Source organism: Triticum dicoccoides, chromosome 7B (genome assembly GCF_002162155.2).
Source record: "Triticum dicoccoides isolate Atlit2015 ecotype Zavitan chromosome 7B, WEW_v2.0, whole genome shotgun sequence".
In the NCBI taxonomy this organism is placed as follows: Eukaryota; Viridiplantae; Streptophyta; class Magnoliopsida; order Poales; family Poaceae; genus Triticum; species Triticum dicoccoides.
Window position 1 is genome coordinate 295,351,124 of NC_041393.1, and position 11,583 is coordinate 295,362,706.

At 45.4% G+C, this 11,583-nt stretch overlaps 1 long non-coding RNA gene across 5 annotated transcripts; it reads right to left on the reverse strand.

The window, feature by feature from the left end:
- Positions 1–2,464: 2,464 nt before the first annotated feature.
- On the reverse strand, positions 2,465–5,160 carry LOC119339051. 5 transcript variants are annotated; one of them, XR_005164154.1, is made up of 6 exons: positions 4,728–5,156; positions 4,414–4,529; positions 4,183–4,307; positions 3,930–4,050; positions 3,148–3,451; positions 2,465–2,805 (listed from the first exon to the last, which is right to left on the reverse strand). It is a non-coding gene; the product is annotated as an uncharacterized LOC119339051 (long non-coding RNA). The 5 variants fall into 5 exon arrangements; XR_005164153.1 differs by having other exon boundaries at positions 4,699–5,156; XR_005164151.1 differs by having other exon boundaries at positions 3,148–3,805; positions 4,414–5,160.
- Positions 5,161–11,583: the final 6,423 nt, after the last annotated feature.

Genomic DNA, 11,583 nt, shown 5'->3' on the forward strand with positions numbered 1-11,583 from the left:
GAAAGGATGCGGAGGAAGCGAAAAACCCCGGTCGACGTGGGTGGCAAGCAGTATGCACTCACCCGGTCGAGGCTGAGGATTCATCTCCCCCTATGGCAACCTTGCCGCTCCCTTGGCGATCAGCCCGGACTCCACCAACTCGTCCAGATGCTCCTGCCAAATCGAAGACCGGATCCAATCGCCCTGGATCCAGCCAGGCGACAGCCCTACGCGCGATGACGACCTGCGCTGCTGCTTTTTGCCCTTCGCCACCCCCTTCGCCTTCTTTGCGTGTTCCAGCATCGCCATCTTGTCCTTCACCATGGTGGCCGAGCGACAGCATGGAAACATAAGAGTTGGGCACGGCAGAGAAGTGGAGGAAGAAGAAGGAGGAAAAGGCATGCACAGTGCAGACGCCTCGGCCCCATCACCTTATAAAGGGTCGCTTCCGAGTGAATGACGCGTGGGACCAGGCAATCCTGTCAAATCCCGCAACAGCCGTGCGCAGCGTACGTGGCGAAAAAGGCGGCACGGAAACCGAGGCCTCACTGTTTATCCGCTCCGCCCGTTTCGGCACTCCCCGTCCCGCGTGCTTCCCCGAAATTTCATATCCAGCGAAATCCAGGATACGCAGCAGCTAATCGCGCCCAAGATCCTGCACTTCAATACAACACTCGGCAAACGACGCCACAAGTTCAGTCGACATCTCCCTGAATGGATCAAGGCGACTGAATCGACGCTGAAATACCGACGCGAGTTTTCCATCTTGCAAAAAAACGCTCGCGAAGGCGCGAAACTCAGACCACGTCCAACTCTAACCAGCTTTCTACTCGAACCTTAATCCATTCGGGGGCTACTAATGAAGATACATACCTAGGGTAGGGTCATAGGCCTGACCTATACGTCCTACCCAAGGTCACTACCCAGGAAGGCAAGAAGGTCTATAGGCAACATGAGACCCCCGGTCGAAGATGTCAAGTGCAATCCACTCGACATCATGTGACTCGGGAGTCTTCCTACCTACTGTCACTCGACCATCCAGAGAATCACTCGACCTCTCGAAGACCAGGAGTCACTCAGCATGCAACGGACAAGCATTCACTTCGTAGTCTTTAAGGTCATTAACAACACTTAATGCTGGCGTTACCAGTAATGCCACCACTTTATGTACATTAACTCCCTTGTAATGGAGGGCGGGAAAGGTCCTGGCGAACTCTATATAAGCCACCCTCCTCCTCTGGCACAAGGGTTCGCACCCCCTGTAACATCACATATATAATCTAGTCGACCACCGAGACGTAGGGCTATTACTTCCTCCTAGAAGGGACCGAACTCGTAAACCCCGTGTGTACACCTTCACCATAGCTGAGGTCTTGCCTCTCCATACCTACCCCCCTTTCTACTGTCAGCCTTAGAACCACGACAGTGCTCATCCTCTTTCATTGTATTATCCATGCTAGTTTAATTTATTTTTGTAGCTTTCTTCTTGTGTGTTTGATAAACCTTAAGAAAACCAAAAAAATTAGTCAGTATAATTTCCATGCTTGTAGTAGTAATTAAAAAGAAAACCCAAAACGATTTATCGTTCTTCTTTTGCTAGTTGGGAGCTTTCCCGTGTAAATAGTTTTATTTCTTTTCTTTCCTTTGGGGGTCGAGAGTAGAAGACCTTAATGAAAATGTTTAGTGGCTCTCATATGCATGATTGTTGATTTAACTTAGAGCCCATATTACTTTGTCTTCTCTCTTGAATTGAATGCTTGCAGATTCCAGCTTAGTCCAATGCACGTGCACTATTATTATTACTAGTTGATCCGTTGCGCCAAATGGCGCAGAGACCTGCTGAAGACATGTTGTCGATGAAAATAGTTTCATGCTGCAAGAACCTTCAACTAAAGCCATGTTCGCGATGAAATTAGTTTCATTTACTAAGGATAAGCCATGTATATATAGTCGGTTTAGTTGTGGTCTGCTAAATCCATATGCGCCTTAAAAAAAAACATGGTTTAATATGCAAAGCCTCACGTATTTCAAGTATGAATAAGAACTACGAACTCTTTTTTTTGCGATTCAAACACATTTCTAGAGTTTTTACATAAGCACTGAATGTTCAACACCAGAGACGCCCCAAACATTTTTCTCTTCTTCTGCCTCTAATGCGCCCTGATCGATCGCTTTATGAAGATACATATGTTTTGAGCAAGCATGTATGGTAACTATTCCAACCCCTCCATATAAGAAAATTGAACGGAGACTTGTATCAGGGTAACCTATGTTCAAAAAAAAGTGTTGTATGTTCTGGATTTCTGATGATTTTGGTCTTGGAAGACCTGAACAGGCAAACATTGCTAATAACGTGACTCATTTACCAACAAGGGCTTTATTTTATACCAAAGTTTTAGTCAGCTACAGTTCACAATTCGAAAATGGAAATGTAAATATGTATGGTTAATGTGGATGCAACAAAAGAGTTCTTAGAAAAGAAGACTTGGACATGGACAAACTTAGCAAGGTTCAGGAACACAATACAAAGGCATGCAACACTCCCAAACAGTGCATTGTACAGAAGGTATAATGATCTCCAGGATCTGCAAAACTGATCATCCAGAACACTTCATCTGAGTTGAAACACTATCAATCAAGCTTCATAAGATCTATTCAACAACTCATGAAAAAAAGAGAAGACGATGAAACATGTGTTCTGTACACACATGCCTTTCAAAAGAGTTCCCTAAAAAACCGTGGGGGATATGGTCCTTGTAGAAGCCATGGGGGATATGGCCGCACATAGGACAGGGGTCGTGTTCTCCGGCTCCTCCGGTTGCAATCCTATAGAACCAAAAAGGAAAAACAATAAAATTGGGGACATTGCATATATGACGAAATAGAAGTTATTGTTCATTTTTACAATTGATGATTTGGATTCTAATTCATACTCTAACATATGACGGCTATATTCCTGTATTTATATGCTATAAATAAAGTATATAAGATAAGAATGAAACTATGCGTAGAAAGCTGCAAGATCGTCATCCTTGCTAGCAAAAAATATGGCCTTTTCTTCTCACTGAAAGTACATCTCTATAAGAATCGCTAGTTAAGCACAAGTCTAACTAACAATTTATCACAGGAGAAACAACAGAATGCCGACTACACTAAAAAGGAACGCACCTTAACCAAAGCTCTAATCAGCAATAGAAACAAGAGCCTGTCAGTTCCTAGACCCTAGATCCTCGCAACTCATAGACCATGTGGAATAAAGGGCAACCACAGTACGCAAAACAACCTAGAAAAGGTAAAAAATCAGCCGCAGGCAGATCGAAAAGAACATACATTACCACATGTTATGCCTTCACCTAGGCTTAAAACCTGAGAAGAGCATCGTACGAACATACAACTACTTTTAACTTCAAAAGAACCAACTCCATAACACAGATGAACATTAGAGCATCAAGTACCGCCATAATGACCTCACCTAGGCACGAAACAAACAACTTAGTACTCAATCTGGGCAGAGTTGCACATAATGAAAATCCTAAATCATGTTTAAAGGCAATGTTACATGGGTTGACAAAATATATCCACATGCAGTCACATATGCTTTAACTTCCACACCATTTCTACACTATATAAAAAATTGAATACCGTGTGTGCATGGACAGCCACATACAATTTTGTTTCAAACAAAATCAACACAGAAATATCACTATTTAAGGTATTCATGAAGTTCTCAGTATGTCCGGCAATAGCAACAAATCAACAACAAGTAGTATGGCACCAAAATGTTTGGCAAGTGCCTTCATCAATGTTTCCTAATAAATCTCAGAACCTGATACATAATGAGATGGATACTTATAAGTAATGGTGTTCAAAAAAAGCATGTAATCTGACATGGCTCAAGGACATAAATTTCATTCAACGGAGACAATATGCAATGACAAAAAATAATTTACCTGATGGACTAGATGATAAATTCGCTGGTTTATTGAAGAAACTTCCGAGAACTGCTAAATGAATCCCTTCTTTTCCAAATGTAGGAATGAACATGATAACAGCACATCCTTCGTATTCTTGCTGCATAAATGGACATCAATAAATATATGAAGGTATAAATACGTGACAGAACATTAAGTCAAGCATACGAAGAAGTTAAAGAACAACATAAGACGTCAAGCAAATCAAAGGAACATTAAGTCAAAACATCACCTAAGGTAGTAGGGAAAATTCTCAAATGTAACTTCAATATCACTTGGACTAATAATTATGGCCCTTCCATTTAATAGGACCAAGCCCTTGTCTCATATAACCTCTAACTCGCACAGACCTCCTAGCTGAATAAAAATGACAACTGATGATTATTATATACATCAGTTAGCAACTGACAGGGCTCCTGCGCTTCTCGCATCAGAAAATCAACAAGAAAATACAAGGATGTACCTCAACTGCCACAGTTCACAAGGTATTTTGCGGACAAGTTGGTCTTTCAACAATAGATTGCATCTTTTGTTTTGGCCAATAGAAAACTGAGGGACACAGATAGGGAGATGAGGACTCTGGTTCATAAATAAATATTTAGTTATACAATGATAAAATAAAGAATATTCTCAAGGTCACAATAACACATACTTTAACCAACAAAGATCAACCAGAACCAGTAATGTGACATAATCGGGGCCGAGCGGAGGAGGCCGCATGGGGAGAGAAAGAACGGGTGAATATCACCTCGGTGTATCAGCGTCGGATGCGCTCACCGTCGCTCGACGTGTGCGCAACTCCCCAGACAACTCAGCCAGGTCGAGCCGCCGCCATCTATCTTTTCCGCTCCCTCCCTTCCTCCCTCCCTACTAATAAGCAGCAGCCGGCAGGGAGATGTTAGAGGAAGAAGAGGACAAGTCGTCTCAGGCCTTGGTCCTTCCTTCGAGGTGCGCCACAATCCTTGGGCATGCACCGGGTTGGGAAGTACGGGTTGGAGGACGACGTCGGGCGCGGTCGTTCCTCGCTGTAGACCACCTCGGGCAACTTATGGTGTCCAGCCGCTTCCGCTGCTCTCATGCTCACCGCTGCCGCTGTAAGAAGGAGGAAGAGGCGGTGCGCAGGCAGGGGTAGGGAGCTGCCGCCGGGTGAGGGAGGAGGAGCAGGAAGGTCTTGTTTTACCGCTTGGCTCTAGGTTTCCTTTACCAGTTCCCCAATTTGTTACGAACTGTGCGCGGAGGCGCTTTCGCTGCGCGGTGGGACAACAATTGCACCGGGTCCATTGGCAATCACCTACGAAATAAAACAAACGGTGACAAAATCTAGTCAGCCAGGGCCCCCACGCGCACGATGCTTCGGTCAGCCCAGAAAGGACGGGCGTGACCTCTTCCCATAGCAGGCAGCACCTGGCGAACAGAAACAGACCCACCACCACGTCAATGACACGCGTCCTAAGAGGGCCATTCGGGACCACCGTCATACAAGCACCAAGCCAGCGGGTGAAAGCCACCCGTGCAAGAGAGGGGCGCGCAGGATCAGTGCACGCGACCTAGAGGTGGGGTCCACAGCGCGGGGATCACACGTCCTGCTGGTCGAGCCGTGCATCAGCCACACCGCACGCCAACAACTCCCTCCAAACCCGGACAGAAAGGCTGGACACAGAACGAATAAACACCACCCGCCGACGCGTAGGACCAGAGAGCATGGTGCCCCACACGTCATCCCGCGCAAAGAACCGACGGGTATATCCTCAGCAGCTAACCGCTGCCTCCACGCCATGGCCCATCCACCGTGCGACGCGCGACGAGGCACGACCGTCCGTGCACAGCCCATCCCGTGTGGGTCCTCGCGCAAGAACACACGATCGCCCACACAAACCCATCCCGTGAGGAGCCGAACCGAGCCAGCGCAGCCGACGAGCGGGGCCAGCAGAAGCACCGGCCCACCCACCAGTGAGACAAGGGCACGCCAGCTGAGTGCGCATGCGTTGGCCAACCCCGTCATCCGCACTGGGCGCGGTCAGCGCCGGAACAGCCACGCGACGAGGCAGGAGTGGTCACCCGACAAATTCGAACCCAGCCAACCAGAGAACTCGCTGAGCCCACCAGTCATCGGGTTCCACGCAGGACTACTGAGTCAAAACAACCAATGAAAATCGAACAGTCACCACATGCACGTTGACCTAACCAGACCCAATCAGATGACCACGCGCGGCGCAAAAATGAGGAGGCCTCAGGAGAGCGGGTCGGCTAGGCTTCTTATATGTTTAAATACACACTGTTCGGTCGTGCAAGTGAAAGGCAATAATGACGACATATGATGGACTGATCGAGATGAGAGAAGCTGGTATGAACTCGACCTCTTTTATTTTTGTAAATATGATGAGTTCATCGTTCCCGATTCAACCTATTATGAGTAAACATGTTTGCAATGACATTTAGAGATTATAGTTACTTATGCCATGCTTAATTAGCTATGAGTTTATAATGGTTTACCTCGCGTGCCAACATGCTATTAAAATGGTTATGATGTTGTATGATGGGATGGTATCCTCCTTTGAATGAATTGAGTGACTCGACTTGGCACATGTTCACTCATGTAGTTGAAAACAAATCAACATAGCCTTTACGATATTTATGTTCATGGTGGATTATATCCTACTCATGCTTGCACTTGGTGTAGATTAATTTTAATGCATGTTCATGACTATTGTCGCTCTCTCAGTTGGTCGCTCCCCAGTCTTTTGCTATCCTTCACCTGTACTAAGCGAGAATACTGCTTGTGCATCGAAACTCCATAAACCCCAAAGTTATTCCATATGAGTCCATCATACCTTCCTATATGCGGTATCTACCTGCCGTTCCAAGTAAATTTGTATGTGCCAAACTCCAAACCTTCAAATGAAATTATATTTTGTATGCTCAAGCAGCTCATGTTTCAACTAGGGTTGTCTGTATCTTCCATGCTAAGTGGGTTATTCTCAAGAGGAGTGGACTCCGCTCCTCCACGAGAAAATGGCTAGTAACCGGGATGCCCAATCCCAAGATCAAAAAGATCAAAGCAAATCGAAATAATTAAACAAAACTCTCCCAGGGCTGTTGCTAGTTGGAGGCACTCGTTGTTTCGAGCAAGCCATGGATTGATGCTTGTTGGTGGTGGGGGAGTATAAACTTTTGCCATTCTGTTTGGGAACCGCCTATAATGTATGTAGCATGGAAGATATCGCCATCTCATAGTTGTTGCATTGACAGTGAATGTATACCGCTCAAAATGTTATTCATCTCTATTTTAAAATTGAGCTGTGGCACCTCTACAAATCCTTGCTTCCCTCTGCGAAGGGCCTATCTATTTACTTTTATGTTGAGTCATCACCCTCTTATTAAAAAGCACCCGCTTGAGAGCACCACTATTGTTTGCATGCATTAATATTAGTTTATATTGGGTATGACTTGACTGGATATCTTTTACCATGAATTACAATGTTTAGTCAGTCCTTAATCTTTAAAGGTGCTCTGCATTTATGTTTTGCGGTCTCAGAAAGGGCTAGCGAGATACCATCTTGTCATATCATATCATGATTGTTTTGAGAAAGTGTTGTCCTCCAAGTTTTATTATTATTGCTCGCTAGCTGATTATGCCATTGATATGAGTAAACATGAGACCTAAGTGTTATTGTGAATATGGTTAGTTCATAATCTTTGCTGAAAACTTGAATACTGGCTTTACATACTTACAACAACAAGATCAAATAGAGTTTGTAAAAGTTTTTCTTTATCACTTTCAGTTTGTCAACTGAATTGCTTGAGGACAAGCGAAGGTTTAAGCTTGGGGGGGTTGTTATGTCTCCAACGTATCTACTCTTCCAAACACTTTTGCCCTTGTTTTGGACTCTAATTTGCATGATTTGAATGAAACTAACCCGGACTGACGATGTTTTCAGGAGAACTGCCATGGTGTTGTTTATTGTGCAGAAAACAAAAGTTCTCGGAATGACCTGAAAATCCATGGAGATAACTTTTGGAAAATATAAAAAATATTGGCGGTAGAATCAAGGCCAGGGGGCCCACACCCTGTCCATGAGGGTGGGGGGCGCTCCCCCTCCCCCTGGGCGCGCCCCCTATCTCGTGGGCCCTCTGATGCTCCACCGACCTCAACTCCAACTCTATATATTCTGTTTCACGGAGAAAAAAATCAGAGAAAAAGTTTCATCGCGTTTTATGATACGGAGCCACCGCCAAGCCCTAATCTCTCTCGGGAGGGCTGATCTGGAGTCCAATCTGGGCTCCGGAGAGGGGGATTCATCGCCGTCGTCATCATCAACCATCCTCCATCACCAATTTCATGATGCTCATCGCCGTGCGTGAGTAATTCCATTGTAGGCTGAGATTTACCATGTAATCAAGTTAGTTTTGTTAGAGTTTGATCCCTAGTATCCACTATGTTCTGAGATTGATGTTGCTATGACTTTGCTATGCTTAATGCTTGTCACTAGGGCCCGAGTGCCATGATTTCAGATCTGAACTTATTATGTTTTCATCAATATATGTGAGTTCTTGATCCTATCTTGCAAGTCTATAGTCACCTATTATGTGTTATGATCCGACAACCCCGAAGTGACAATAATCGGGATACTTCTCGATGATGACCGTAGTTTGAGGAGTTCATGTATTCACTATGTGTTAATGCTTTGGTCCGGTACTCTATTAAAAGGAGGCCTTAATATCTCTTAGTTTCCACTAGGATCCCGTAGCCATGGGAGGGTAGGACAAAAGATGTCATGCAAGTTCTTTTCCATAAGCACATATGACTATATTTGGAATACATGCCTACATTACATTGATGAACTGGAGCTAGTTCTATGTCACCCTATGTTATAGCTATTACATGAGGAATCACATCCGACATAATTATCCGTCACTGATCCAATGCCTACGAGCTTTTCACATATTGTGCTTCGCTTATTTACTTTTCCGTTGCTACTGTTACAATTAGTACAAAACTGCTATCTTTACTTTTGCCACTGTTACCATTACTATCATACTACTTTGCTGCAGATACTAAGTTATCCAGGTGTGGTTGAATTGACAACTCAACTGCTAATACTTGAGAATATTCTTTGGCTCCCCTTGCGTCGAATCAATAAATTTGGCTTGACTACTCTACCCTTGAAAGCTGTTGCGATCCCCTATACTTGTGGGTTATCAGGATGCTCCGGCTGACTTGGCTGTCGGAGGAGGGGAAGAAGATCTTTGGAGTCTGGATATGGAGCCCGAGGTACTGCTCCGCTGTGATGGAAGGTTTCGTCGTTGGAGCAGCTCCGGTGAGTTGTACGACGCCGAGGCTGAAGCAGGACAATAGAGACAACGTTAACCTGAGTGGAATTCTAATAGCATCTCCAATAGATGACATAAAATACATAACCACAAAGTGCTAGATGTAAAATACATCAGATGCTCATCTTTGAACTTAACTGTCGAAACTGAACTTAACTGTCAAAACTGAACTTAACTGACGAAACTGAATTTTGCTGTCGAAACTGAATTTTACTGTCGAAACTGAACGCACTAGAGGTGAGGCTACACATCAGTCGACTGCCTTTTTCATCTCTGGTCCGTCGATTTTGCAGCCATTGGATACGAAATCAAGGGCCTGCAGTTCATCTTCAACCTCCACCCCCTGAGCCACCAGACATCACCGGCCAAACAGCCGCCCCCCGCCTCCCGTGGATGGCGGTGCGCCGCCCCGCCCACCCAGAAAACACTCGCCACCGCCAGTCCGCCGCCGCCCCGTCCATCCCTCTAGGCCCCCCGTACCGAGCTTTTTCTCCAACAATCCCCACGCCACCGCCCCACCACCGCCCCCACCCTGAACCCTAAGATAGATAGTGGGGTACCTCTCCGGCAAGCCCCCCTCCCCGTCGTGGCTAGTTCTTCCTTAACTCCGGCGAGCACCCCCACCCCCTAAAAATCGACTGACCCAAAAGTCGATTCAGTCGACTAAAGTGTAGCTAAGTCGGAGTAGCATCACAAGCAAGAGCAAGAGCGACAGCAGAAGCACGAGCAAGAGCAAGAGCAAGAGTTATAGCAAGAGCAGACCAGGCAAGGGATGAAGAGCACAAGCAGAGCAGCAGTGCGAGCGAGAGCTAAAGCAGCAGCAACTTCTACTAATGTGGACGTCACCATCGAGGGAGCAACACCGTGGAGGAAGTGGCCGGCGACGCCGCCATGGATGGAGCCGCGCCGTTTTGGCTCGAGACTGAGCGCCGGCAGCACCATGAGATCGAACAAAATGCTGCAATTAGTGTACAACCTCTTTGGTGGTTTTGATTAGGCCGCAGCTTCATCCGAGGAAACGGTGATGATGATGCTCTTCTGGTGGTGCAGGTGAAGACGGTGGTGTGGGAATGGAGGTGGCGTGAAAGACAAGGGGAACATCGGGGAAGCTCCTTGGAGGTGGAGGACCGGGTGGCTAAACCGGTGGGACGACGAGATCGACGACAGATCCTCATTCGGTATAGTGGATGAGGGACGTCGAGGTGTTGCTGTGGACGAAGTCGTCAGGGAAGAGGCTCCGGCTGGGTGGCGGACGAAGGAGGGTGTGGGGCTTCACGGGTTTTCGTGTCCTCGGTGTACGAATGGGTGGGCGGATGGGATGGGAGTGGCGAACCATGGCTTAGGGACGTGCTTGTTTGAAATGTGGACTAAGTTATGAAAGTACCCCCACTGATTAGAGGCGGTTCTTTCGGTTCAGGGGTATCACGGGCATTTCGCGTGTCAGGATTTCACAGGAGGTGGGAGTTTTCGCGAGCGTTGTAATTTTGGAATAGCAAGGCGTGGGTTGAGATGGAGGGAGTTGTCTGAGCAAAACGAGACAAAGATATATCTTAAATACTTTGAGGTAACAAGGCGCGGGTTGAAGAGGCGGGAGTTTTGCAGCACGATAGACAAAGACGCTAGCTTGAAATTTCGGCATAACAAGGCGCGGCTTGAAATTTTGGGAGAACAAGCTTAACGTGTACACAAAAAAAAGACAATTCGCACCTCATCACTAGAGAGATCCATGTCCGTTTTACTATATTACTAGAAATGCATTCAAATACAACAAAAAAACTAAAAAATTCGGGACAACAAACATAACATGTACAGTACCAAAACAATTTGCACTTCCCTCAACAATAAGAAAACAATGTGTGTTTTGTAGCATATGTACTAAATTTGAGTACATTTTCCCTGTTTGAATGGGATTGTACTCGGGTTAGTTATACAACCATCTAAATATTATCTTCACAACACATGACATGAATATAGGAGAAGTAAATTCCTATGTAAATATGAAATACATGTACATACGATCTCAAATTCAAATATATGTATGCATTTTGTGTTGAATTCAAATCATAGTACATGTATGCTCTAGCTAGATGTTCGGAATCTAAACCATGTATGATATACTACGTACAATGTGTTTAACGCGCACAATACACACACAAACACCATTTATACTAGTAAGGTACACATGCATTGCACGCATGAGATTTGGCAACCAAATTATGAATAAATACCACATTATAGTATGTAAGCTTTGAGTCATATATGCATGATGTAGATGTTCGTTTAATTCTTATAGTTCATTTCA